At 44.7% G+C, this 27,519-nt stretch overlaps 1 protein-coding gene across 3 annotated transcripts in view; it reads left to right on the top strand.

Moving 5' to 3' along the window:
- The first annotated feature begins 995 nt into the window (after window positions 1–995).
- Window positions 996–27,519, top strand: part of B3GAT1 (beta-1,3-glucuronyltransferase 1) — a 59,694-nt gene continuing 33,170 nt past the window's right edge. For 2 of the 3 annotated variants that reach the window (XM_036744400.1, XM_036744402.1), the window contains exon 1: window positions 1,084–1,153. The gene's annotated coding sequence lies outside the window, so the exon portion shown is untranslated. Of the gene's footprint in view, window positions 1,154–27,519 lie in introns of all 3 variants that reach the window. The other variant, XM_036744403.1, reaches the window with a different exon arrangement.

Raw genomic sequence — 27,519 nt, 5'->3', positions numbered from 1 at the left:
TGGGAAGAGTGGCCTGACCTCCCTTCAGAGCCACCTCCAGCTCTGCCTCTTCCCTTCTGGACCTCTCTCCCTCTTCTCAATCTCCCTCCCTCCCCTCCACACACACCCATCCCAGCCCGGAAACAATCACCCTTTGACAAGCGAAGCTGCTGAGCTGAGAGCCAAGAACGGCTCGGGTGGGGGTAGGGGGTGGCAGCGGGCATCCCGGCCGGGTTTAACTCTAGAGGAGCGAGAGCGAGATGCCCAAGGCCCCTTCGCCGGGCCTGCAGCCCCCTCCCCAGAGCATCCGTCCTCGGTCCGCGCTGTGGGAGCCCGAGAGGCTGGGGTGATGGGGAGGGTGCTGGGGGAGGGGGGGAGTAGATACCAAGCCCACGAGGGGACCTTTCCTCGCTGCTCCTCCCTCCCTCTCTCCTCCGCCCGTCGCAGGGAGGGCCCCCCGCCTCAGCTGGCGAGGTTGGTACAGACCATTAGCAGTGCAGGTCCCGCTGGCAGCTCCCTCTCGAAGGTGGGGAGGGGGAAGAGGGGGATGGATGGGGCGGGGGGAGGGGGGAGAGGAGGCAAGGAGAAGAGGAGCTGTCAGTGCTGCTAGAGGCACGGGCGCATCCGCCGCCACTGATGTGATTCTTCGCTCCGGCTCCGGGCTCTAGCACCCCTAGTCCTCCTCCTTCTCCTCCTCCTCCTCCTCTTCTCCTTCCTCCTCCCCCTCCCTCTTTCCTCCCCCTCCCCTCCCTCCGGCCCCCTTCCCTTCCCGGTCCCCGCTCCTTCTCGCCCACCGGCTCCGGCTCTGCATCCCCAGCCCAGCCTCCTCCAGACTCTGGCCGCCTCTGTCGCCTTCGAGCTACGCGGAGGTGCCGGGGTCGGAGCGCAAGAGCCCGAGGCGAGGCGAGCAGAACCAAAGCCGGGGGTGGCGGGGCCGGGGTCCGCGGGCTGCCGAGCTGCCAGAGGGGAACGCGGCGACGGGGAAGGCGGCGGCGGCTATGAAGTGGCCCCCGGTGGCCCGGAGCCCGAGCGTACCGAGGCGGGGAAGCGAGGGAGCCCGGCGCCCGGGCCCCGGGCAGCACCAGCGGGGCGCTGCGTCTGGGGATTAAGGGCTGGAGGGAACTGCGCGATGGAGCTGGAGCGAGCCGGGGAGGATTCAGACTCGCGAAGCCAGGTAACTCTCCCCCTTTCTTAGCACCCCCGCCTCCCGGTCTTCCCGGCTCCTGCGTCCTCCCCAACCCTGCCGGCTGCTCAAGGCTCTCCCCCTTGCACACTCCTTCGGCTTGCCGCCGCCGCCACCGCCGCCGTACAGAGCCCCTTTATGCATCTCGATCAGTACCCATCCCATGTCCGTCCCTGTGTGAGGAGGGGGAAGGGCAGGCTCCCCACACACACCCCCACCCCGGAGGGAGCAGGCTGAGGCTGTCAAACCAGGCTAGGGAGGCACCAGAGAGAGGGGGGACCAGGGGTCTCCGGTTGGGGAAGGCGCTGCCTGGGAATGGTGATGGTGCGTGGCTGTGAGGTTTCCTAAAACAAGAAACCCCTAAACAAAACACAGCAGTTCCAGCTGAGAAAGGAGAAAGGCTTTCAGTTGCTGGGAGGTGGGGGGAAGAGACAGAGAGCTAAAACCTACTCACCAGATTCCTACAAACTGTCCCAGGCTAATGGGCCATCTGCCCCTTCCTCCCAATTTCTAAACAAGTCGTTTACTATCATGTTACCCACTAGGAATAGAAGGAAGGAGAGAAATCAAAGGGTGGTGCGAGTCCCTTTACTCCATTCCTGCTTCCACCGCCATCAACCATTCGTCTCCCCATTCATCCTTAGGTTGAGCTAACTTCTCTGATGGGGACACAGGATCTGAGGGGCTCCAGCTCTAAAGGATCCTAGGAATGATGGAGGAGAAAGAAGAGAATAGTGGGCAGAGATTTCCAAGAGTCTGTGATTGCCTGTGGGATGGTGAGGAGGAAGCTAGTTACTCCAATTTACAGCTCACCTCCCCTTAGGTCTCTCCATAGCTAAGGTCCCTGGGCCCCCTGCTCTCCAAAGTCAAAGAGTACAACTTTAAAAATAGCAGCTGGGAGACAGAGGAAGGAATAGGAGAAGAAGTCACAGGACCCATCATTGCCAGGGAAGAGAGGTGACAGCCTGGCACAGAGTAACTAAGGTCAAGAGACTCCCCCACCCCCTCACCCCACACACAACAGATATGCATATCCTTCATACCCAGTGAGTTCAAAAGTCTTAGTCCCTAATTACTGTCTTCAGTTCTGAATGAAGTTAGGGTGACTTTTTTGAGGGAAGGCATTAGAAGTTTCCTTGACACAGGCCTTTGGAATAAATAGACTCCTTTACTAACCTCCTATCTGCATCCTGTAACTGGGGGAAGGGTATTGCCAGGAGTTGTTTGTGACATAGGGCACCTAGAATATGGGAGAACTCCGGGACTGGGCAGCACGACCATGTCTTGTGGTTTGATTACATTGTACAGCATCTTGATAGTTTGTGAAGCATTGTATTGTTTGAACACACCCTTCAGTTTATGTGGCAGGGTGTTGTATAGCTCTACAAGTTAATATGGCATGGTTGTAAGCATCACTGGATTGTGTGGCATAATTATATAGCACCATAAGAATTGTTCTGTTTTGCTGTTGTGTTCTATAGTTTGACAGTTTCACTACCCTACCTCTTGGCACCATGGAAGACAGGAATTGTGACATTTCCCTTAGATCCTGCAAGGTAGTGACTGCTAACTGAACAGACCCAGAATCCAATACATCTCTCTCTTCCAGCCACACTAGACAAAGACATTTACCCCTTGGGTCACTCAAGGTGAGTGCCCACTTCTAACTTCAAGAACCCATTCTGGTTGATAATAGCCCTTCCGCTAGCATACTATTCATGTCCTTCTTTGTGCTGTTAAAAAAAGGAAAGATAGTTTGGAAGGAGTAGAAAGGAAAGGGTTAATGCCCTTGACTGTTCTCAGAGGTGCCCTAGTGTGGCAGGGGGCACCTCTTAAGCAATTGTTTGTTAACCTGCCTTGATATTAAGAAAATAGTTGGGTAGGGGAGTGGTCGTGTGTGTGTGTGTGTGTGTGTGTGTGTGTGTGTGTCTGTCTGTCTGTCTGTCTGTCTACATATAAGCAAGTTGAAGGTATCTGAGCTAGTATACATGTGTGCCTCAGCATCTTCAGTGGGGGAAAAGGGAATTGTGCATGTGTGTTCCATGTTTTAGTAGGTGAACATGTAAGGTTTGTTCAGACTTTTCTAGGTTAGAGTACTGGGAGAAGCAAATCACATAGAAACAAAGTCCCCCAACTACAAGACTGGTGGGAAAGAGTTGAGGGGAGGCCCAAGCCCAGGGCTAGTGACTCACTTCTCCCATTCATTACTAGAGTTAGGTGCAGTTTTCTATGGTGGCCATGTTGGTAATGGGGGGCACAAGCCCCAGAGAAGAGGAGAGTGGTGGTCAAGGTGGGCTTTCTCCTTTCCCCTGATAAATTCTGGGTGGGAAAAAAGGGTTAGCCAGAAGCAGGTCTTGAATTGAGGTGAGGGGAACAGAAAGGAAATGGGCCCTGGATGGGAGTTGGGATTAGAGAAAGTCAGGGCTCTGGCAACAAGGTCATCAGGGGCAGTATCTGATACAACCCACAAGCTGATCTAGCCAACAGGAATAACCAAATTGACACCTGAAGGCTGCACCAAACTAGAAAATTAGGGGAAGGTGGCAAGCAAGGAAGGAAGAGACATAGAGTTCTCTGAGTGTACATATTGGCCACTGGAAACGAGGACTTAAATGTGGTGTACAATTTCCCGCATTTCATGGTCAGAATTATGTCTCCAATAAGACCAGGGAAAGAGAGGGACTTCTTTGCCCATCTCTGGGACAGCCTCCACTTTTCCTTGGGAAAATCTAGCATGGAAGTGAGTCCTGGAGGGGTCCCTGCTGCAGGGTAGCAGGGCATCTAACTTCCTACCTAAAGGGAAGAAATTTCATTCCATTGAATTGAATGGAGACTCGGGAAATTTAGGTAGAACAGCTAGCTGGGCAGGGTTCCAGAAGTTGGTGCACATGGATAGCATTTCACCAAGGCTTCCACTCAAGTTGAGCATGCCAGTGAGACCTAGCACTCCAGGCTCTCCCATCATCCTCCTGTTACTGTCGATGCCTTTCCATAAATGCAACCCAGACCCCAAGTCTGAGGAGTGGCCTTGGCAACAGATTGAAAGAAAAAAGGAGCAGATCACCAAAGGGACATGACCTTCCTGAAGCTGGTTCCAGGAAAATGCTGAACAGTGGCTCAGGCTCAGACCTCTGACTCTCCATCCTTATTCTCCACTACTTGGACAACAGAAAAATCATGCATGCTTCCTCAAAGACAACTGAGTAAAATGTCTGATGATTCCTTAGCAAGGACAGAGGGAGGTCTGGAGGGATCCCATAGTTGTGATTAGTTAGAGACATCAAGGACCCTGCCTCCCAACCTCTGCTATATCCCACCAAATGAAGCCAGGGACCACAGAATCATTTATCATGAGAGTTCCTATACTAACCAGCACCAGAACAGGTCAAAGTATCATTGATGCAGCCTCCCCCTTTCCCTCCTGTGGTCCATATCTTTCCCACACAGTGCTTTCTTCTCTCCCCAAAGCCATGCTTTCTCCAACACCCAAGAACTGTACTCAACTTAACCTTTACTTAACCCATGCCAAAAAGAAATCAAACCTTGCACCTCTAGGTGCATGTATTGTTTTGTGAAGTTACAAAGGGATTTTAAAAATCAGAACAAGCTATTCATTTGAATCGCCATTAAACAATATTTTACAGATTTACCATAAAGTGGCCATTTTAAAAAGAACTTATAGGGATGGACTGTACCAAGAAATGAAGAAATAAAACCCAATATAGTGAATTCTTGATTATCCATCCTAATGGCAGAGGACATCATCCATATGAATTCATAACCCCAGATAAGTCAAAATAACATATATGTGTATTTCTTTGGAATGCATTATGTGATATTTTTTGTGTGGGTTTTTTTTGCAGCAACAGCAAATTTACCTTCTTAATGAGGTTTGGCTAAAGCCAATATTAAAATGAGTTTGCATTCCCTGAGTACACACCAACTGATGGCAGGGCAGACAGCCCAGAAGAAAACTGGATGGCAGGGGTAAGCCAAACCAGGATTAAAACTGTGCCACTGAGAAGCTAGGCAGTGGTTTATCCACAGGTGGATAATCAAGAGTTGACTGCATATCAAAAAAAAAAGAATCTCAAGACTTCACATCACTTTTGTTTTGAAGTTAGAGCTATAGAAATGATTTCTCAGTGCCTATGAATAATTCAGATACATGATAGGGAACCAGCAAAGCAAAGAGGAAGGTGCTCTATATTTGGAGTCAGAGGACAGGGATTCTAGGACTGGGGACAAGTCACAATCTGTGACTCAGTTCCCTTTTCTGTAAAACAAGGCGGTTGGACTCAATGTTCTGTAAGGTCCTTTCAGGTCTAAATCTATGATCCCGTGATATAAAGACATATACATATATGTATACATACATATGTATACATACATATATATATACATATACATCAAGGATCTGAAATCTCATGAGTAACTTAACAAATAAGTGTTAGAGGGCTGACTGAGTTACAGAGAAGTGAAATTACTTGTCCATAGCCCTATAGTTAGTAAGTGTAAGAAACAGAATTTGAACCCAAGTCTTCCAGACTTCAAGTCTGAAACATGATCCACTATGCTACACTGTTTCTCAAGCAGATCATGTATATTCATCATATGTATATATGTGTGCGTGTGTATAATATGACATACGTAATATGTATGCATGTATATGTGTATATACACAGATATTATAGGGTCGGGTTTTTTTTTCCTTTCTTCTAGGACAAAAGTTTCCTCTTCAGGTGTTAGCCACTTTCAGGTAAAGTCAGGTTATTATCCGTACATTTCCTGCGTAACTGTAAATGCAAATATGCCCACGCTGGTTGCCAAAGCACAGTGTCAATTGACCTAATGTTGTTTCCCTCATGAGACTCCAGAACATCAAGTTCAAAGGATAAATGGCAGAAAAGTTCAGCATCAGCTTCAACAATTCCATCAGTAGCAACAGTACATGTGATTTCCATGAAAAGTGTATGATGTCTATCTTAGTATTGCCTTGAACACTGGAATGTTTCCTGACTAATGAATCCCAAACATTCTTTTCATACTATACTATACCATGCCATGCCATGCCATGCCATACCATACCATACTATATACTAATAGTCTCAAATGTACCAAAAAGATGACAGAACTATATATTTGTACAATAATTTTACATTTTCAAAGTACCTCTGCATCGATTACCTCATCTCAACTTCACAGTAGCATCCTGAGGCAGGGAGGGGAGGAACATTTATTTTACAAGTGAAGATCCAAAGGCACCAAAAGTTTGAGTAATTAGCCATCTATTAAGTGGCTGCCAGAACTAGAATCCAAACTAAGGAATTAATCTGGTACATAGAACCTGAAGCCTTAAACTTGAATTTTCGGGCTGGAATATATAATATGTTAGATGTGAAGTGTGATGTTACAGTCTGGTTCTATTAGACTTCGCAAATACCCAGCAAAAGGAAAAGGGTGTGAACTAAGTCTTAGGAGCTGTGAAAATGAAGTCAGGGATTTCCGGGTTTGGGAAAATTGCTTATAAAAGAGTTCAGGGGAAGGAGATGATGACAATGGAGAGGATATCCTGGAGTTATGAAAGTACCTAAAACATTCCGAAGGCATCCTAGATTGTCAACTCCTTGAGGCCAGGGATGGTGTCTTTTACCTCTCCTAAGTTGCCAGAACAGTGCTTTGCACATAGCAAATGCTTAAAATGAATGTTTACTGAGTGCATGAATGCTGCTGATAAACAACTACCCCCAATGAGACAGGGACTGGACCTGTAATCTCATTTATATAAGGGAACTCCCAGATGCTGAAATTCCCCCTCCATAATGTAGGTTGGCACCTTCTCTGCAATTCAGAGTCCTAGAAATTGTCTAGGCTAGAGCACTGATAAGTTACATGACTTGACCAGTGTCACCCAGAATTGAGTGTCATTGGTTGTATTTAAACTGAGGTCTTCCTGGCTCAGAGGCCAGCTCTCTCTCTCTCTCTACTGACATGAGGCCTCTCTTTCCTCACCTTATCCAGGTCTATTCGGGGATTTCTTTTTCCAAGGGAACATTTCTCTAATTCTTTAACGGAAATCAATGAGAAAATATGATTCGTTTCACAGGAAATTTTTCTGGAACTCATTGCGTCTATGAAGCAAGCCATATTTGTAGTATAATATTCTATCAGGGCTAGATATCTGGCTGGATTATGTTGTTTTCACTTCCACTGAAATGTGCCGGCCAAGTGTAGCAGATCCTTTTCTTGGGAAGATGTATGCAGCTGAAGTCATGTGTTTTCAAAAATCAAAATGTCATCATTGACAACATGAATCTGTCCACAGAAAGCAGGTGGGACAAATTCAGTTCATGTCAAAGGAAAAGAGAGAAGGGAAAGAAGAGAGGAGAGTTCTTAGTCTAATCCCCTCACTTTACAGATGAGAAACCAAGGCCCAGGGGAGAGTAAGTGACTTTCCCAGAGTCACATTAAAAATTTGAAAGATGATCTAGAACTGGGGTGGCCATAGGAGCGCTTGAGTAAGAGTCAGTAAAAATGAATTATGGTCCCAATTCCACCACTACTTGTTAGTGCGATGGTAGGTAAGTCATATGCAGCTGGTGGTCCAGTAGATAGACCCCCTAGAAGATCTGAGTTCAAATTCAGCTTCAGACACTTAGTAGCTGTGTGACCCTGCACCAATCACTTAATCTCTGCCTGCCTCAGTTCCCTTATCTATAAAATAGGGATTAATAATTAACCCCTACCTTATAGAGTTCTTGTGAGAATAAAATGAGATAACATTTGTAAAGTACTCTGCAAACTCTAAAGCACTATATATGTACCAGGTGTTATTTTTATTCTGTTTGTGAGCCTCAGTTTCCCCATCTGCAATACGAAGAGAATGGACTAGAACAGTGTTTCTTGAACTGTGCTGCAAGGAATCGTGAAATGCCCCATTTGTTGTTTTGTTTTAGTGAACCTTATATCTTTTGTTAGTAAGCATTAAAAATAATACTTTTAGAGGATTTTACTGAATGGTTCTACTACTGCCGAAAAGTCTGACAGCCAATGAACCAGAATAACAGAATTTGGTCATAAGAAAGGGCTCTAATATCTTTTATGGACCTGCCCAAGATCACACAGTTGGCTGATGGCAGGCAGAACTGAGGCTATAGTAGAACCCAGGGCTTCTGATTGGCAGTTCAGTTCTCTTTCTACTAAGCTACATTGCCTTTCTCCAAAACCACAGCAGAACAAGGATGCCAAATAACATAGAGCAGTATACCTAGGCTTAGGGAGAGAGAGGCTCTCCCTGGGGCCTCCCTCCACTAGAGATGGGGAAGGAAAAGCAGTTGACCTTCTTTCCTAGTAAACCATGCCCTGCTAGCCCATCTGCATTAAGCAATGTCAGGGCTCAGGACATCCTATGCCATCATCAATACATTATTTATTTATTGTTTTAATAACCATCAACAAAAACAAACATTCAAGTGCAGAATCAAAGTAAAACATTATTATATACAAAATCATAAATTATTTATAATTTGTTTTTAATTCTGTCCACTTACCAAATTAAAAAATGTCCTGTTAGTCTCCTCAGCAACTTTTAAAAATAATAATAATTCATATTTATATAGCTCTTTAAGGTTTAAATCTTTATATTACAGCAGCTCTGAGAAGAAGGCAAGATGAATAGTATTATCCCTCTTTTGCAGGTGGAGAAACTCAGACTGAAAGAGACAAAGTCACTTATTTAGCATCACACAACTAGTATTAGAACCCATCAAACTCAAGTCTTCTAGCTCCAAATGCAATGTTTTTCCCACCCCATCATGCTGAAATAGGAAGAAAGCAAGCAAAACAATGACTCAATAGAACTGAAACTAGGGTAGACAACTAGAGTTTTGGCCCAGGTGGGAAATTTGCATCAGGGTCAGAAATTTAGAGGATAGTAACAGTGTTCATACTTCCCTTAAAGAGGGCAAAAAGAAGGTAGAACCAGTGATAACAGGATGGTGAGAAAAGCAGCGTAGACCATTTTCTCTGGAGGTGGGGAGGTGTGTAACTACAGACCTTCTTTTGGTTTCATTTGAGAGTAGGAAGAGAAGGGAAGACCAAGGAAAGGGAGAATACCCAAGAGCTCTGGTCAGGCTGAGGGGTGAGGAGGGAGGCCCAGACCAACCCAGTCCCTAAGACTCAATCTTCTCAGTGCTGGAAGCAATGGCCTAGAGATTCAGAGGAGGCCAGGTGAGGCAAGAGGTGTGCAATGTACATTTCTCTACATCTCACCATAGGGTGGAGTAGGCTTAGGTCTCTGCTACCACTGTGGGAAGCTTCTAGGCTGCCGTTCCAAGCGTGGATGGATGGGGGCCTTCGTTATTGGAATTTGGGACTGGCCAAGACCAAAGGGTTCCATTCTCCTGTCATCTTTCATCCTGAGTCATAAGACCAGGAGGCAGTATTCTGAAAGGAACGGCTCAGTCTCAAATGAGCCTTGCTTATATCTCAAGTGACTAAATGTAAGCAATGTGGCTGAATGAGTACTGGACTGACTAGTCCCTGCTCTGACACTAACTCTGGGTCTTTTTCCTCCTTTGTAAATGAAGTAATGGATAAATATAGTCTCTAAGATTCCTCCTATTGTCAACAGTATGTGAGTCCATGAAATTAGAGATTGATTTGACTTCGCCCCTTCTCAGCCTCAATTTCAGTAAGAATTGAATGAGTTTTTGTGGCCTTGTGTAAGTCTCATTAACATCTCTGAGGCTCTAGTTTCCACTTACATAAAATGTAGGAGCTGGACTGAGTGGTCCCCAAGGTGTCATCTAGCTGTTATACTTTCGAGGCTTTTGAGGCAGGGGGTTGGTTTCAAGCTTCCTTCCAGCCCCTTTCCCCAAAATGTGTATCTATTTGTCATAGTAATCCATCTCTGTCCCCAAGGAGTCATGCTTCTTGGATGCCAAGCATGAAGAAACAATTGACCTTAGCACTAGTTATCAAGAATAATTAGTTAAAATTAAAAGTTTATATGGCTCACTTCCTTCTCCCAGGGGCCTCCCCAGAGCCAACCCCATGGGTCCCAGGCTTTCTCTGCTCACAAGGGCAGATGTCACCATGGTCTCTTTATCCCTGACATGGAGCAGTCTCTACCCACCCACCCTTGGCAGTTGAGGGTATCTTTTATGCCAGTTGTCTGGTTTACGAACATTCTTGGTGACATCTTTGACCATCAGCCAAATGGAATTTATACATGTTGAATCTATTTGAAATTCTAAGGCTTAAAATGAAGAGGCTAGATAAAGTACCAGGGGCCCTCCTGTCTTACAACTGGGTTCCCATGGTTCATTTCCTCATTATTTAATCCTGCCAGAAGTTCAGCATCCCAACCTGCCTTCCCAAGTCCGATTCTTAACTGTTTTATGGTCTTGTCTGTGAAAAGAATTATTGACAGGATCTGAGTCCCATAAGATTCTGAATCCTTATGGGGCTGTTTTAAGCTAAGAAAGAGAAGGGAAGGGAAGGGAAGGGAAGGGAAGGGAAGGGAAGGGAAGGGAAGGGAAGGGAAGGGAAGGGAAGGGAAGGGAAGGGAAGGGAAGGGAAGGGAAGGGAAGGGAAGGGAAGGGAAGGGAAGGGAAAGGGAAGGGAAAGGGAAGGGAAAGGGAAGGGAAAGGGAAGGGAAGGGCTGTTTTAAGCTAAGAAAGAGAAGGGAAGGGAAGGGAAGGGAAGGGAAGGGAAGGGAAGGGAAGGGAAGGGAAGGGAAGGGAAGGGAAGGGAAGGGAAGGGAAGGGAAGGGAAGGGAAGGGAAAGGGAAGGGAAAGGGAAGGGAAGGGAAGGGAAGGGAAGGGAAGGGAAGGGAAGGGAAGGGAAGGGAAGGGAAGGGAAGGGAAGGGAAGGGAAGGGAAGGGAAGGGAAGGGAAGGGAAGGGAAGGGAAGGGAAGGGAAGGAAGGGAAGGGAAGGGAAGGGAAGGGAAGGGAAGGGAAGGGAAGGGAAGGAAGGGAAGGGAAGGGAAGGGAAGGGAAGGGAAGGGAAGGGAAGGGAAGGGAAGGGAAGGGAAGGGAAGGGAAGGGAAGGGAAGGGAAGGGAAGGAAAGGGAAGGGAAAGGGAAGGGAAGGGAAAGGGAAAGGGAAAGGGAAGGGAAGGGCTGTTTTAAGCTAAGAAAGAGAAGGGAAGGGAAAGGGAAGGGAAGGGAAAGGGAAAGGGAAAGGGAAAAGGAAGGGAAGGGAAAGGGAAGGGAAGGGAAGGGAATCTCTTAATGGGGAATCACATAATTGTGATTGTAAGGTAACAAAGTAAGCTGAGCCCAAAAACATTCCTAGCCCCTGCTCTGGTGTGCTCAAAGACAAGGGGCTGCTTTCTAGGAGTCATTAATGATGTGTCCTCTACACTACACAGTTAATTTAATAATTCATCCAGTGTGACCAGGCAAGATTAGTGATTTTGACAGATTGTTCTTAAGGAGCAGACCCTTTCACATGACCAGCCTGGGGCCTCTGCACTAGAATTCCTAGCAACTTTCACAGTCAGACTTCTCAATCTCTTTTTTCTTTTCCCTGCTTTTTGGCAGTCCTCCACCCTCACCCCCATCCCCAGTCTCTCTTTCTGACTCCTTCCTTTCCCCTGTCCTTTCTGTCCCCATAGCTCAGTCTCTCTGACCTCTTCCTCCTCTCTCACTGCTTCAATCCATTCCCTTCTCTTTATCTTCCAGTCCATTCCTTATGTCCTCTAGCATGGGGGTTCTTAACCTGGGATTTCAGGGAGTCCATGAACTTGGGTGGGGAGGGGAATATATCTTTATTTTCATGAACCTTGGTTTCTTTTGTAAACATGTATATTATATTTTATGCATTTAAAAACAGCATGCTGTGAAGGAGTGCATAGGCTTCACCAGACTGCCAGAGAAGTTAAGAACCCCTGCTTTAAGGTCCATCTCCATCATTTCCCCTGAACTCTGACATTAGAAAGATCTGTGCAGAGAAAACTTCTTTACTTCTAAAGAAATGTTCTTCCCCAAGGCAATCAATATCCCAGGCTTCATCTCCAACACAATGACCAATGGTTACACTTGTCTATGTACCTTCAGTACTTGCCTCCTAGGAACAAAGTGGGTATATCCCACCTATGTCTCCTCTCAAAGGGATGGCTCCCCTATAGTAGTGGATTCACGGCATCTCCCAATGTGCCTGCTCCCATGTGCAGTGCTGGTTCCCTTAGAGAATCAGAACTGAAACACAACCTGGGGAATCCTTGGAGCATTCTCCCTTTCCCAAGTTCATCTGTGAAGAATCCTGCAATAACCTGGAAGGTCTGGAGATCGGGATGCTAGAGGAGAGGAGGAGGCAAACTGGTAGTTCTAAGAAGCCTTCTTGGGAAAAAAATGCCAAGAGAGAGAAACCATTTTCACATCTCTAGTTAAGGTAATATGACATTCTCAAAGCAAGCAAAGCCCCTTGATGACAGGTCAGCTCTGGCCCCTGCTGCTGCCTTCCTCCTAGTAAGAAAACATTAGCCCCAGAGCCATAACAATTCTGGACACTCACCCTGGGAATATACAATGGGGGAGGAGAAGGGGGACAATGAAGACAAAGAAAACAGTCCATGAACCTCAGATACAATTGAATCAGGGCACCTTGAAAGGAAGGTACAGGAAGGTGGAAGGTGGAGTGTCAGCCTATGGAAAAAGCAGAAAAGCAGATCCTGGAAGAGGGAAAGTCTGGGACCAGCAGGCCAGAGGACTGCTATGGGGAGAAAGCATGCCTCCCCCTCTGATGTTGGAGCCCTGGAACAAAGTCTCACTCACCTTGCTCTCCTCACCCCACTAACTGCCTGACAAACGTCTTTGGGGGACTTCCACTCTGTCTTTAATTTAGCATCCGTCCCTAGTCATTGCAATCCTGGTCCTTCCAATTGCCATCCCAAAGCCTCAGAGGGCAGTCCGTCATAGAAAAATGGGTCAATTCAGGCCTTAAAGAGGCATCAGGAGAGACAACCCACAGGAGGGAATCCACAGAGCTACTGTTTATAAAACATTCTGTCTACACAATATATAATGGCTGCCTATAACGCAGCATCTATACAACCCACAGCAGCTGTCGCTTTGATATATGGCTACCCTGTGACTGTCTATATAATATACTGCTTATGCAACATATAGATAGTGTCAGCATAATCTACAGCCAACGAGACCAGAGATTTAGAGACCTCTCTATCCATCATTATCACACAGTCCTGCCTGGTAGGTGTGAGCGTATGCTTTCGGTGCTAGGTTTTACAGGAATATCCATGCTATCTCAGTTTAACCTTTGCTCAGAGGGGAATGGAGCCCCCACCCTGGAACCTTTTTGTCACAGCTCAATTATTCAATCAACAAGAATTTATTAAACACCTACTATGTGCCAATGTTACATGCTCTGCGAGGTTCTGGGAATATAAACAATGAAATGAAAGAGTTGCTTCCCTCAAGAAGTTGACATTTTATTAAGGAAGATGTGTTTATATATCAATCAATCAATATTTATTAAGAGCCTACTCTGTGCCAGTGATTATAAGATATATACAAATTAAATACGATGTAATAGGCAGGCACTATCCTGATCTTCTGGAGAGATCAGGAAAGGCCTACATAGGGTATGGTCCTTGAACCGAGCTTTCTAAGAGGCAGAGGTGAGGCGGGTAATGCATTTTAGGCATGGGGGAACAGGTTGTTCCAAAGCTTGGGGGCTAGTGGTGAACTGTTGTGTGTGAGAAGCAGCAAATAGGCCAGTTTAGCTGAATCATGCCATGTGAAGATGAAGTGAAGGGGAGAAATATGTAAAAAGCTTGGAAAGGTTGGCTGGAGCCAATTTGGGAAGGGTTTTAAATGCCAAACAGAGGAGTTTGTATTTAATTCTAAAGAAAATGGAAAGGTGCTCTTAACCTAGGATCTGTTGATAGACTTTAGGGAATCCATAAACTTTAACGGGAATAACTTACCTCTTCATTTTCACTAATTTCTAACTGAAATTTAGCATTTTCTTCTATTATGAACGTAGACAACACTATTCTGAGAAGGAATCTATTGGCTTCACCAGACTGCCAAAGGGATCTGTGACATATACAAAAAAAAAAAAAGGTAAGAACCCCTATTCCTGGGCTTATTGAGGAGGGCAATGACAAGGGTGAGACCTTTGCTTTAGGAATATCACTTTGACCACTAGGTGGAGAATGGATTAGAAAGAGGAGCCACTAGAGGCAGGGAGACCAACTAGAAGGCTATTGCAGTAGTTCTGGTGAGAGGTGATGAGGACCTGGATTAGGGTGGGGCTATGTGAGTAGAGAAACAGGAACTGATGTAAGAGGCATTGTAGAGATCAAACAAAACTTGGCATCTGATTGGATGTGTGGAGTCAAAAAGAATGGAGAGGTGAGGATAACTCTAAAGAGGTGAACGTGGGTAACTAAGAAGGGTGACAGTATCCTCAACAGAAATGGAGAAATTCAGAAGGATAAGTTTGAGGGGAAGAGATAATGAGTTTTGTTTTTTGTGTGTTGAGTTTGAAATGTTTGCAGAACAGGAGATGTGTGTATACATGTGTGTGTGTGTGTGTATTATATATTATATACACAGACATCTGTGTGTATACATGTATGTGGGGTGTGTGCAAGAGAGGGAGAAAGGGGAGTTATATACCTAGAGATGATCATTGAACCCAGCAGAGCTAATGAAGTCACCAAGTGAGTGTAGAGAGAGAAGAGAAGAGGGTGTCCAGGACAGAGTCTTGGGGTACACCCACATTTGGTGGGCATGATATAGATGATAATCCAGCAAAGGAGAGAGAGAAGGGGAAATTCAACAGGTAGATGTTAGCAGTGTCACAAAGACCCAGAGAGGAAAAAGCATCCAGGAGGAGGGAGAGCGGTCAAGAGGATTAAACAGTAACCCTGGAGGGGAAGAACATGAATCTGTCCCATTTCTCTCATTAGAACCCCTTGGCACACTGACAATATTGTCTCCACTCAGGGAGGTATACGAAATATCAAGAGTGGGTCCACGTGTAATTGCACAAAAAACAAAGGGCAAATACTCATCATTTGACCTGTTGCTCTGCCCTGTAGAGACACAAGTCCCAAAGACCAGGGCTAAGGCAGAAAGAGTCAATACAGAGAAGATCTATTTTCCTTCCCGCCCCCCCACTCCTGGACTAGGTTCCAGGGAATACTTCTAGTTGGGATAATTCTCAAGTCTACCAGTCCATTTAGCCACCTCCTCCATCTCCACTTGGAAAAGTGCCTTAAGCCCCTTGAGGGCAGGACAGTATCATTCAGATATTCACAGCACCTAGCAGAGTACTTTACACATAGGTCTTAGTAAATGTTTATTGAAATTAATTGAAAAGGTACAATTACTTCATAGATCTGATTACCTTCTATGTGAATCAGACCTTGAGTGTAGCCTCATCTAGAGGGAGGAGTCTGACTGCCAAAGTCTCCCCTTCTCCATTCCCCAAGTCTGGAAAGTGCATACATAGAAAATGACAGAGGGTCCTCCTTCTTCTCCTCTATCACCTGGGATTCTAATGCTTCAGAGGTCAAGTCACTCCTTTTGGTTTGGTTTTTCAAATTTATTGCATTTTTAATTTATAGAATAAAACAACCATTTCCATAACAGAGTATAATTTTTTTAAAAGACGATTGCATGTAAAACTGCAAATTTATTATGTACAACTTGCTATTCCTTTTAAACATACAACAAAGTTATCGTGTAAATTTCTTTTTTTCCCTTTTTTCCTTCCCTCCTCCTCCTCCCCTCCACCATGCCCCAGAGATGGCCACCATTAGACCGATACAAAAAAGTCACTCTTAATAATACTTTTGCTTTCCTGGTTTCTGTTCCTTCTCCTTTCCCCCTTGCTTTGAGGGAAGCCGCACAAGAGCCATCAAAGAGAATATCGAGCCATGAAGTCTCTGAGTAGCTCTATTCAAATCATCTCTGTAGGATGAGAAGGAAGGGAAGGACTGTAACGGAACTGTTCTTGTGTGTCAACAGCAGCAGTCATGGGACCTGAGGACTAGGAGTGGAACAGGGAGCAGAATCACGGGGTCGAGAGCCAGAAAGCACTTTATGGGGCAGTTTTTCCAACTGCTTCATTCTACAGATGAGAAAACTGAGGCCAAGGAAGTCACTTGCCCAAGGTCACATGGCTAATAAGGGGCAGAGCTGGGATTTGAACCTAGGTCCTCTGACTATTGAGCAGCTAGGAGGCACAGTGGAGAAGAGCACCAGGCCCGGAGTCAGGAAGACTCATCTGCATGAGTGCGAATCTGGTCTCAGACACTTACTAGCTTGTGACCTTGGGCAGGTCACTTAACCCTGTTTGCCTCAGTTTCCTCATCTGTAAAATGAGCTGGAGAAGGAAATGGCAAACCACTTCAGTATCTCTGCCAAGAAAACCCCAAATGGGGTCACGAAGTGTCAGACACAACTGAAAAACTACTGAACAACCACAGCCTCTGACTTTAAATCCTGTACAGTTTCCCAAAAGATTCAAGGCATAAAACAATAGGACTTTTATTATGGCATATTTTAACTTGCCCAAAGGGAGAAGGCTCAAGGCGTAAACTGAAACACCCAGGGGGCAAGAACAGGAGCAGGGACACTGAGAGAAGGATATGGCCAGGGTGGCAACCAGGGATCCGAATGGGACTGATCTTTGTACCACGTCAGAATAAAGAAGAGGATTTTCCTTCAGAAAGTCCACCTTCATATTTAGCATCCTGAATTCAAACAAAGCTCTCAGTTCTTCCTTGTTGTTCATATGGTGTGCCTGCCTCATAGGGAGTAGCCCAGGTTCATTCTTGGGCACGTCTGGTTGGTTTTCCATCTCCAGGGTCACAGAAGGGGATTTTAAGTATTGAATAATGCAAGGGAGCTGGCTAAAACAAACAGGAAGTACAAACATTGAGTATGGAGGTTTCTAGAAAACAGCAGCATCATGGCATTAGACAGGAAGAAAAAGCATGCCCAGTGTCCAGAGCAGAGACAGCCTAGAGTTAGGAAGCTTTCAAGGGGCTCATAGACTCCAGGATTTGGTGGCCATCCCACTAAAGACAAGCCATCATTCATACTAAGCCTTAGAAATGATATTTTTTGAACTTGTCCATAAGGAAAATGGGTGAGTAGCCTGAACCCCTGATCATGAATCTGGGTACATGAGTTTCCCTGGCTTAAGCAACTTAGATCATCTAACACTAGCCAAGACTTAGCTGACCTGGCTCCCAGGACTGAAGAAGATCCAACAAGTTGGCCTATCAGTGAACCACAAGTAAGATCCCAGATCTAGACATGAAGGGGACCTCTAGAAGGTCAGCTGGTCCAACCTTTTCATCCTTCAGAGGAAGAAACTGAGTCTCAGAGAGATGAAGTGATTTGCCCAAAATCCTATAAGTACTAAGTTTCAGAGGTGGTACTTGAACCCAGGCCTCTGACTCCAGAGCCAGTGTGGTATTGCAGGAAGTCCATTGGACTAGGAGAATGGAGACCTGGGGATTACGGTCCCATTTCTGCCACAGTGTGAAAACTTGGGTCTCTCCGGGCCTCGGTTTTCTATAAAATTGAGATTAGGACTAAATTAAATCCAGCAGGCATTTACTATATGCAAGGAACTGTGTTAAAAGCTGGGGAAAGAAAAATGGAGGGCACCCAGATTTTGCCCTTAATGGCACATAAGCTAGCTAGGGAAACACCGAGTAGGTAAAAAACTGATACAAAGCAGAATGAAATAAGTTAAGGGGAGGGCCAGGCTTCTGAATAAGATACCTTAGAAGCTAGAAGCAATTCCTGTTTCTCCACCCCTCTTTTCTCCCCCCCACCCACCCTGCCACCCTGTATTGGTCTCTTGAAGCCCCTCCCTCTTTTCAACCACTGCCTCCTTTGGGAAGCCTGCTCTGATTTCCTTAGATGACTGTGATGTCTTCCTCTTCAGAGGTCGAGAGAACAGGGCAGGGAGCACCAAGGGCATTGTGAGCCAACATATGGAGAGAGGAGAAGAGAGCAGCAGAGAACAGGGGACAGGAAGGAATCTAGATTGGATGAAAAAGAGTAAGTGAAGGAGAGTGGTTTGAAATGAGGCTGGAAAGGTAGAGTGGAGCCACATCATGTACAATCTTGAATGTCAAGGTCAGGGAGTTTATACTTTGTTTGCTAGGCAGAGGGAAGCCAATGGACATATCTGAGAGGAGTGATGAGAGCAGATTGATGGAACTGCATTGCTCAAGGTTGCTTTATCTAGGGTGGAGAAGAGAGAGGGAGAGCCCAGGAGTAGGCAAACTCATTATGACACAATAGTCCATAAAAGATAAAGAAGTGAAGGTATTAATGAGGCTGAGTGGAGTGGGAATGGAAAAGAGGAGACAGGTCTTGGCAACTGATTAGATGTGGGTAATGAGGAAGAAGAAAGAGTCAAAGGTGATTCTGAGGTTTGGAGCCTGGGTGATTGTGGTGCCATTAACAGAAATGGAGGAGTTAAGGGGAAGGGCAGGTTTTGATTTACAAAGCTGATTTCAGCAATGCTAAACTTTTCAAACACTTTGATTCTAAGTTCAGAGCTCCCAAAGAAGGAGCCACGTGAGCTTTGACATTCTTCGCTAGCCCCAGGCCTTCTTCAATCCCAGGTCTTTTATAGAACAAGCAGGGAACACGTTTTCTTCCCTCTAAATGGCTTTATGGGTCTGGCATAGATGGGCAGGAGGTCAAAGGAGTCTGCTGCTCAGCTTCCCCATGACTAGCGCTTCTGCCTTGTTACAAGAAACAACCAGACTATTAACTGCAAAATGGTAACTATTAACATGCAAACTGTTTTCAGTGAAATCTGCCTAATCATCTAACATTCAAAAGGACTAAAATTCACCCATGTTCTTGTTCTCCCTTATGAGCCCTCCTGTGTCAACTCAGGCTAGGCAGTATAGATAAACACCTGGTTAGGCACCACTCAAGTATGATTAGTAATGCCCACAAGATACGAAAAACAAGCTTAAATTTAGGATGAATAATTTAGTTTAGATAGAAGAAATAACTTGCTGATAGTATATAGCTTGTCACGCATTCAAATAATTCTGGGGATATGTTATAGAATCTTCCTGTGAGATAGGGAGGGGACTCCTTAAAAATAGGATCAATTCTCACCTGCTTGGGAACATTTGGCATGGCCAGCTAATCCACTGGAAAGCAGAGTAAGGATCCAAAAAGATCTTAACAGGCTAAGGCACTGGGCTAGAGCTAATAAGATGAAATTTAATAGGGATAAATGCAAAGTACTTGGGTTCAAAAAATTAACTTCACAAGTACAAAATGCGGAAAGTAATGCTAACAAAGGTTCACCTGAAAAGGACCGAGGATTTGATTGAATTTCAAGCTCAACATGACCCAACATGGTAACCAAAAAACCTCATGAGCTCTTAGACTCATTCAAAGAGGCAAAGTGTCCTGAACTAGGGAGATAGTATACTCTGCCCTGTTCATACCATATCTGGAGTATTTTGCTTAGTTCAGAGTATCGTGCTTCTATGAAGGATATTATCATGCTCGAGAGGATACTGATGAGTGCAAAGATGTCATCTGAGGATGTACTAAAGAAATTGGGGATATTTAGATTGAAAGGAGAAGACTTGGGGGGTACACAAAAGCTTCTTCAAGAATTTGAATGTCCATCATATAGAAGTCAACACACATTTATTAAGCCCTCACCATGTGTCAGGCACTATGCTTAAACACAGGGAGCCCAAATAAAAGTTCTCCCCAAGGGGCAGCTAGGTGGAGCAGGATAGAATGCCAGACCTGAAGTCAAGAAGACTTATCTTCCTGAGTTCAGATCTGACCTCACACTTACTAGCTGTATGACCCTGGGCAAGTCACTTAATCCTGTTTGCCTCAGTTTCGTCATCTGTAAAATAAGCTGAAGGAAATGGCAAACCACTCTAGTATCTTGGCCAAAAAAAAACCCCAAATGGGGTCACAAAGAGTTAGACATAACTGAAAAATGACTGAAAAATAACAACATGGAGTTTATATTCTAATAAGGGAAGACAACACATAAAAGGAAGCTGAAAAAGAAAGGGAGGAGGGAGAAGGTATGAGGCATAGTGGGGAAAAAAAGAGAGTCAGGAGTGAAGGTTTGAGGAACAAGAGAGTGAATACTGCTGGTCTGGGCACTTTCTTTAAAAAGAAATCTCTGGGAGGAAACGAACAATCACAAGAAGGGGCCAAAGGGGGAGAGACGTCCTCCAGGGTGAGAAGGCTACTGGAAAATTGCAGCAGAGGGATATTCCAAGACAAGAAGGCTGTTGAGGTAAAGAAGGAAGTCTGGAGAGTCAGGAACAGAGCCAAGAAAAGAACAAAGGAGTAAACCTCATGGAAGAAGGATTGTATTTGTTCTGCTAGGCCTTGATGGAAAAATACATACATACATACATACATACATACATACATACATACATACATACATATACACATGCATTGGATAGAAGTTATAAAGAAGAAAATTTCAGCTTGATATAAGAAAATATTGTCCATCAGTAAATTTTCATGAGGCATGATCTCTAATCTCTTCACCAAGCTGATCAGCCTCCTTTGGCCTGCTTATCAATATTGTCCCTAAAATGTTGGGTTGAGAACTGAACACTGTGTCCCAGATGGCTAAATGCAAACATCACCCCATGAGTACTATGCTTTTTGGTAAATCCTAAAATGACCTTAGCTTCTTGAATACTACAAGTAAAGACCCAGATCCTTTTTTTTCCAATGAACTAATCTAGTCACACCTTCTCTGCCTTATACTTGAGAAGTTGATTCTTTGAACCCAAATGTAGGACTTTACATTTAACCCTATTAAATTTTATTAGGTCTAGCTTACTGAGATCTTTTTTGCATCCTGGTTCACTCAATTCAGTATGTGAGTTACCCCTCCCGTCTTTGTACCATCTGTAAATATGATAACTATGCCATCTAGGCCTTCATCCAAGTCACTGATGAAAATGTTAAATAGCACAGGGACAATGACAGATCCCTAAGGCACTTCACTGAACAGTTCCCCACCAAGTTGATATCAAAACTTTATTAACTAACGTCCAGGTTCAGTTCATAGGAAAGTAAATTTAAAGCTAGAAGGAACCTGAGATGTCATCTAATCCAATCCCTTCATTTTACAGATGGTGAAATGAAGGTCCATTGACTTGTCCAAGGTCACATAGGTATTAAGTGGGAGAGTCAGGTCACATGATTCCAAATCCAGTCTTCTTCTGACTGTCCCCACACTGTTCTCAGACAGTTTGGGTTTTGCCTTATTTTGTTTTTTGTTTTTGATCATCACACCTATATCTCTTCATCTTCTCTCCAAGGATAGCATGATACACTTTGTCAAATGCTTTAGCGAAATCTGGCTAAACTCTCTGTATGGTATTTCTGCTACAAGCCACCTTAGAAACAGACTTCACTAGTCTCCCTCCCCTACCACGTCCTTGGATACAGTGAGGGAATGGGTTTTGGTTAAGGAAAGAAATGAGTCAATTCACGTAAACAGAGACAGAGCTAAATCTCCATACATCCTCTTCCTAAAACATCAATCCAGGCAGATGGCTGACAAGCAAACCAAGTGCAGAAACTCTTTTAAATTGGGGAACCCTCTACCCACCTCCATCAGCTAAGAGCAACCGAGAAAACAGCTTAGAGCAGGAGTAATGCTAAGTAGGGAAAGGACCCAATCCCGTTGTGTGTCATCATCACATGAAACAGCAGCAAAGCATCCAGCACCACAGAAGATGAATATTGTGCGGTCCAGAGCCATAGGCACTAACAGTGCAGAGGAGAGGGAGTTCAGGGAGTCCCAGGAAAAGGCCTGGCACTCTAATGGTTAGGCCTGGGAGAGGAGGAGGGGTAGACCATGCCGCAACAGAGGAAAGAACCCAGGATGTGAAGGAGCCCATGATGGGTTTGTAGGGCAATGAGAAAAGCAAATTGAGCTGAGTAGAGGGTGTGCATAGAGGAGCAAGAGGTTTTAGTGGAATTCAGGCCCAGTGTGAGTCAACAAAGCAATATGGTGGGTGCTAAAAAGACTAACATGATCTTAGGCTGCACTGTGAGATTCAGAGTACACAAAGTGAAGTAATAGCCCTGCCTTACCCTGCCCTGGTCAGAGGACATCTAGAATACTGTGTTCGGTTCCAGGCAACACATTTTTGACAGGACACTGAAAAGCTGGAGAAAGGAGGCAGCACGGTAGAAGCAAAAAGACCGCCGGCTCTGAAAGCAGAGGATCTGAGTTCAAATCCCACCAATAACATTTACTACCTGTATGACCTCGACTAGATGGTCTCTAAGGTCCCTCCCAGTGAGGGGTGTGCTAGAGTCAGCTTACACCAGTTCATTGTTCAGAAATCAACAAATGCTACAAATAAGGGCTATTTATTGTGATGGAGGAAATGTTACTAGTGCAGATTAAACTTAAAAGTGTGTTATACTTGGGGCAGCTAGGTGGTGCAGTGGATAGAGCACCAGCCTTGGAATCAGGAAGACCTGAGTTCAAATTCGACCTCAGACACTTTATAGCTGTGTGACCCTGGGCAAGTCACTTAACCCCAATTGCATTAAAAAAAGGTGTGTTGGGTTTACATTTTATTCCAAAGACCCTGTTGTTTAACATTTATTCCTGCTTCCAGCCCAAGTCTGTGATCCTGTGATCCTACGGTGTCCAGATGGAGATGACTAAGATGGGCTGGCACTCAAGATAATGCCATGTGAGGATGTGTTAAAGGAACCAGAGGGATGTTTATCTTGGAGAAGAGAAGCCCTGGGCAAACATGATAGCTATCTTCAAGTATCAGAAGGGCTGACAAATGAAAGAAAAGATAGACTTGTCCTATTTGGAACCAGAGGACATAACTAGGTGGGAATGACAGAGCATCAGATCTAAAAGGAAAATTTCCCAATAATTACAGAAATCTAAAATTAAAATGGGCTACTTGATGAGGTAGTGAGTTCCCTTTTCCTGAAGTTATCCAAGAAGAGACTAAATGACTACTTGTTGGTGATGAGCTAAAAAGTCATTCTGGTCAGGTCAGGAACTAAATGGGCTTCTGAGATTCTTTGACTAACAGCTGGCTCCTGGAGACTTAGAAGCCATGAACTGACCTCCTCTGCCTCCAGCAAGAAGCTCTAGGATGAAGGTATAAGAAATACGATGCAAAGTCCTGGCTCTTGTCCCTCTCCTGCCTCTCCATAGAAACCTGGGAGGCTGGGGAAACAGAGCTTCCCTCAACAGAGTTCTGGGATCCCATAATCTTTTTAGGAATCAAAAACCCATTGTTGAATTCTTTTAACTGAACATTGGCACTCCAGGGTCCATTCACAGAGCTGTGAAATAATACCAATTGTATGTGTGCAAATGCACACACATCCTCAACATCCCTCATTTGATCTCCGTGCAAGAGGTATGCGTGCATCTATGAGAAGGAAGATAGCCACAGGAGTCTGCATGTGTATGCTAATTTCATACACCATGTTGATATTGATGATATTTCAGACTAAGCACTCTTCACTATGGGAGTCCCTTTGATCTGTTTTACTCATCAACCAATGTGTAATTTCAAATTACTCCTGGCCTAATTGCTCTGGAATCTGGTTTGATTACTCATTTGAACTCTTGGGCTAAGCATGTTGCAAGGTCAGGCTTTGCCAGAACCTATACCACTCTGTTAGTCATATGACCTTATCCAAGTCCTTTAAGGGCCTCAGTGTTTTCATCTATAAAATGGGGGAGAGAGGAGGATGGAAGCAGATGTGATGACCTCAGACTCTGACAACTGTACACATTTTCAGACTTCCCAAATACAAAATTTTAGTGAAGCCAGGGTACAGTCAGCTTCCTTGGTGTGGGGGGATGTGTGCCTAATAGAGGCACTCTTTGGTGTATCAAGAGACACTGCATTCAGAGAGGAGTGATGGTGTCTGCCAAGCCTTAAGGAGTAACAGCAGAGGTCAGCCTTCAAGTTTTCTCCCCTCCTGCTGAAGGAGATACACATAACATATAGGTGCCAAATGTCAGAATCATAGAGCTAATTCCTGATTTGCCACTCTCAAGTAACTTTGGGAGGGAGAAAGAATACTTACTGTAACCCACAAAAACATGTTAAAATAAACACATCACAAACCCAAATGCCCACAATGAAACACACACACAAACATCCATATATACATTCTGACTCACAGACCAGGGCTGAAGCCTAGCGGACCTGTTTGGGGACACTGGAAAATAAATGAACTATTCACTGAGACTTCTGGGATAGGCAGAGAGAGAGAGAGGGCCTTAGAGATCAGTGGAGGAAAAGTGCCCAAAGGTCCATCAAGGAAGGTTTAAGACACCAGGAAGCAGCTGGTGGTTCAATGGATGGTATGCTGGGCCTGGAGTCAGGAAGACTTGGGTTCAAATACAGCCTCGGACACCTATTAGCTGTGTGGCCCTGGGCAATTCACTTAACCTCTGTCTGCCTCAGTTTTTTCAACTGGGAACAATGATATTTCAAATTTCAAATAAATTTCAATAAAATTTCAAACTTCAAAATGGGAATAAGAAGAATATCTATCTAATAGAGTTGTCATGAGGACCAATTGAGATAATATTTGTAAAAATGCTTAGCATAGTGCCTGGCACATAGTAAACACTCTGTAAATGCTTATTTCCCTCCCCCTTTCCCTTTCTTCCTTCCCTTCGCTGGTCACTGCGCACATTCTCTAAAATGGTACATTCTCTACTCTAAGGGGATTGTGATCTAGCTAGGTGGATAAGACAGATACGCAAATAACTACAATACGAATCAGAACGTATGACTTAGTACATAGGAAAAGGCAAAGAGAAAAGCCTCAGAGATTCGATGAGGGGAAGATCGTGTGCAGAGGAACCAGGGAAGTCTTTTGGAGGAGGCAGCTTCTAAGTGGAGCTTTAAAGAAAGAGAAGGATTTCTAAAGATAGGATCCAGGGAAGGAAAGAGAATTTATTCCCAGTTTTTAAAAAAAGGGGGGGGGGGGCAACACATACAAGTGGATAGATTTGGGAGAGGATGGGAAGCGGACAGACATTTGGAGTAGAGAGAACATGAAAGGGAATTACGTGAGATAATTCTAGAAAGGGTGGAGGTAGGAGCCAAGCTATCAGGCTCAGATGTCAGGCCAAGGGATTTGTAATATACATGGTACAGATTGGGGAGCCAAGGATCACCAAACTGCAGATTCTCAGAGTCAGAAGGGACCTCAGAGGCCGTTCTGCCCAACCTGCATCTGAACAAGACATCCAGCCTTTGCTAAAAGAGGGCATAATCACGAACCTCCAGAGGCCGCCCATCCTGCTCGTAGATAATGTTAGTTGGTAGTATGTTTGTCCCTTATATAAAGCCTAAATTTGCCCCATTTGCCATATTTATCCATTGCTCCTAGTTCTGCCCTCTGGGTCCAAGCAAAATAAGTCTTCCATGTGAGTCTCCCAAATACTTAAAGATTGCTATCATGTCCTCTTGAGTCTTCTTCATTCTAAATATCCCCAGTTCTTTCAATTGGTCTTTATATAAATCTTCATTATCCTGGTCACCCTTTTCTGGATGCTCTCCAGCTTATTAACGCCCTTCCTAAAATGTGGCATCCAGAACAGAACACAGTAGTCTCTGGGTAGATGGATCAAGGGGGTGTGGATCGGCAAACTGGGAGCAACATGATGCAGTGCCGTTGGGCTTGGAGTCAGAGGACCTGGGCTGCAGTTAGAGACCCTGGTTTGAATTCCCTGGCTCTGTTGTGACCTTGGGCAAGTCTGGGCCTTACCTTTTTTTTTCTTGGGCACTATCCCTGGAACACTGGCTCTCATGGGTGAGCTTTCACTTTCTCTTTTCTAAAACTAGGCCTCCATGGCCATTTCCTCTCTATTTCCTCATTCCTGGAGCTATCTCACCCCAGGTGCAGCTTTGGGCTCCACCCGTGGGGTTGTTGGCCCTGACAAGTAAGCTTTTGCTTTATTTTCCAGAACCAGTCTTCCTGGCTGTCTCTGCACTGTGACACCACCCTAGACACACACACACACACACACACACACACACACACACACACTCTCTCTCTCTCTCTCTCTCTCTCTCTCCCCCTCTCTCTCTCTTCTTTTTTCAGCAATACCATTAAGTACTGTCTTCCCTCATTAGAATTTAAGCTCTCTGAGGGTTAGGGCTATCTTGCTTGCTTGTTTGTGTATTTATCCTCAGCACTTAACATGGTTCCTAGAATATAATAAGTGCTTAATAAATGCTCTATCTGAACAATGAAGGAGGTAGACTAGATTATCTCTGAAGTCCCTCCCAGCTCAGAATCTAAAGTCCTCTGACCACCCTTGTCCTGGATGCTCTCCACCTCTTAATGCAGCCTAAGGTCACATAAGTGTTTTTAGCTTCCATATCATACTTGATGTATTCCGTTAAAACCCCCACATCTTTTCCCAAATGAACAGCAATTCAGCCATGCTTCCCCCATCTTGTACATGTGAAGATAATTTTTTGAACTCAAATGTCAATTTTACTCCTACCCTTATTAAATTTCATCTTATTAGATTTAGCTTATGATAGTAGCCTGTCAATATCTTTTAAAAACCTAATTCCATCATTCAGTGTGTTTGCTAGTTTGCCTAGCTTTTAACCAATTGAAATTTTGATATGTATGCCGTCCATGCCTTTACCCAAGTCATTGACACAAATGTTAAAGATCAAAGGACCATGCAAAGGTCTCTTGGGCGTTCCAGTGGAGGCCTCTTGCCAAGTTCTTATCAAACTACTATTGATTATTCTTTGGGTCCACATATTCAAACAGTCCGAATACATTTAATTATACTGTTGTCTATCCCACATCTGTTTATATTTTCTATAAGAAAGACTTTGTCATATGCTTTGCTGAAATCTAAGCAAACTATGGCAATAGCATGCTGCTCACCTACAGGCTAATCACCCTGTCAAAAAGGGGAAGAATGTTATTTGGCATGACCTATTCTTAATGAAGCCATGCTAGCTTCTCCTTTTCTGACCATCCATTTAACAATAGGCTCTAGAATTTTCCCAGAAATCAAAATCAAGTTTGTTGTCTTTATGGTTTGCAGTCCAGTCCAATCTTGCGGGCATTATTTAGTGCCTACTAAATGCAAAGCACAATAGGCAACATGGCATGATGGATAAAGTGCTAGTCTTAGAGCTGGAAAGACCGGAGTTCAAGTCCTTGCCTCTGATAGGGTATGATGCTTGGCAGCTCACTTAACCCCCTACGTGCCTTGGTCAATTCCCTAGGGCTTATAAAGGATGGCAGTCATCAGATTTCTGGACAAAGACAAAAACA

The sequence above is a fragment of the Trichosurus vulpecula genome, chromosome 2 (assembly GCF_011100635.1).
Source record: "Trichosurus vulpecula isolate mTriVul1 chromosome 2, mTriVul1.pri, whole genome shotgun sequence".
Classification (NCBI taxonomy): Eukaryota; Metazoa; Chordata; class Mammalia; order Diprotodontia; family Phalangeridae; genus Trichosurus; species Trichosurus vulpecula.
Note: the sequence above shows the minus strand (reverse complement) of the source record. Positions and strands in the feature narration are given on the sequence as shown.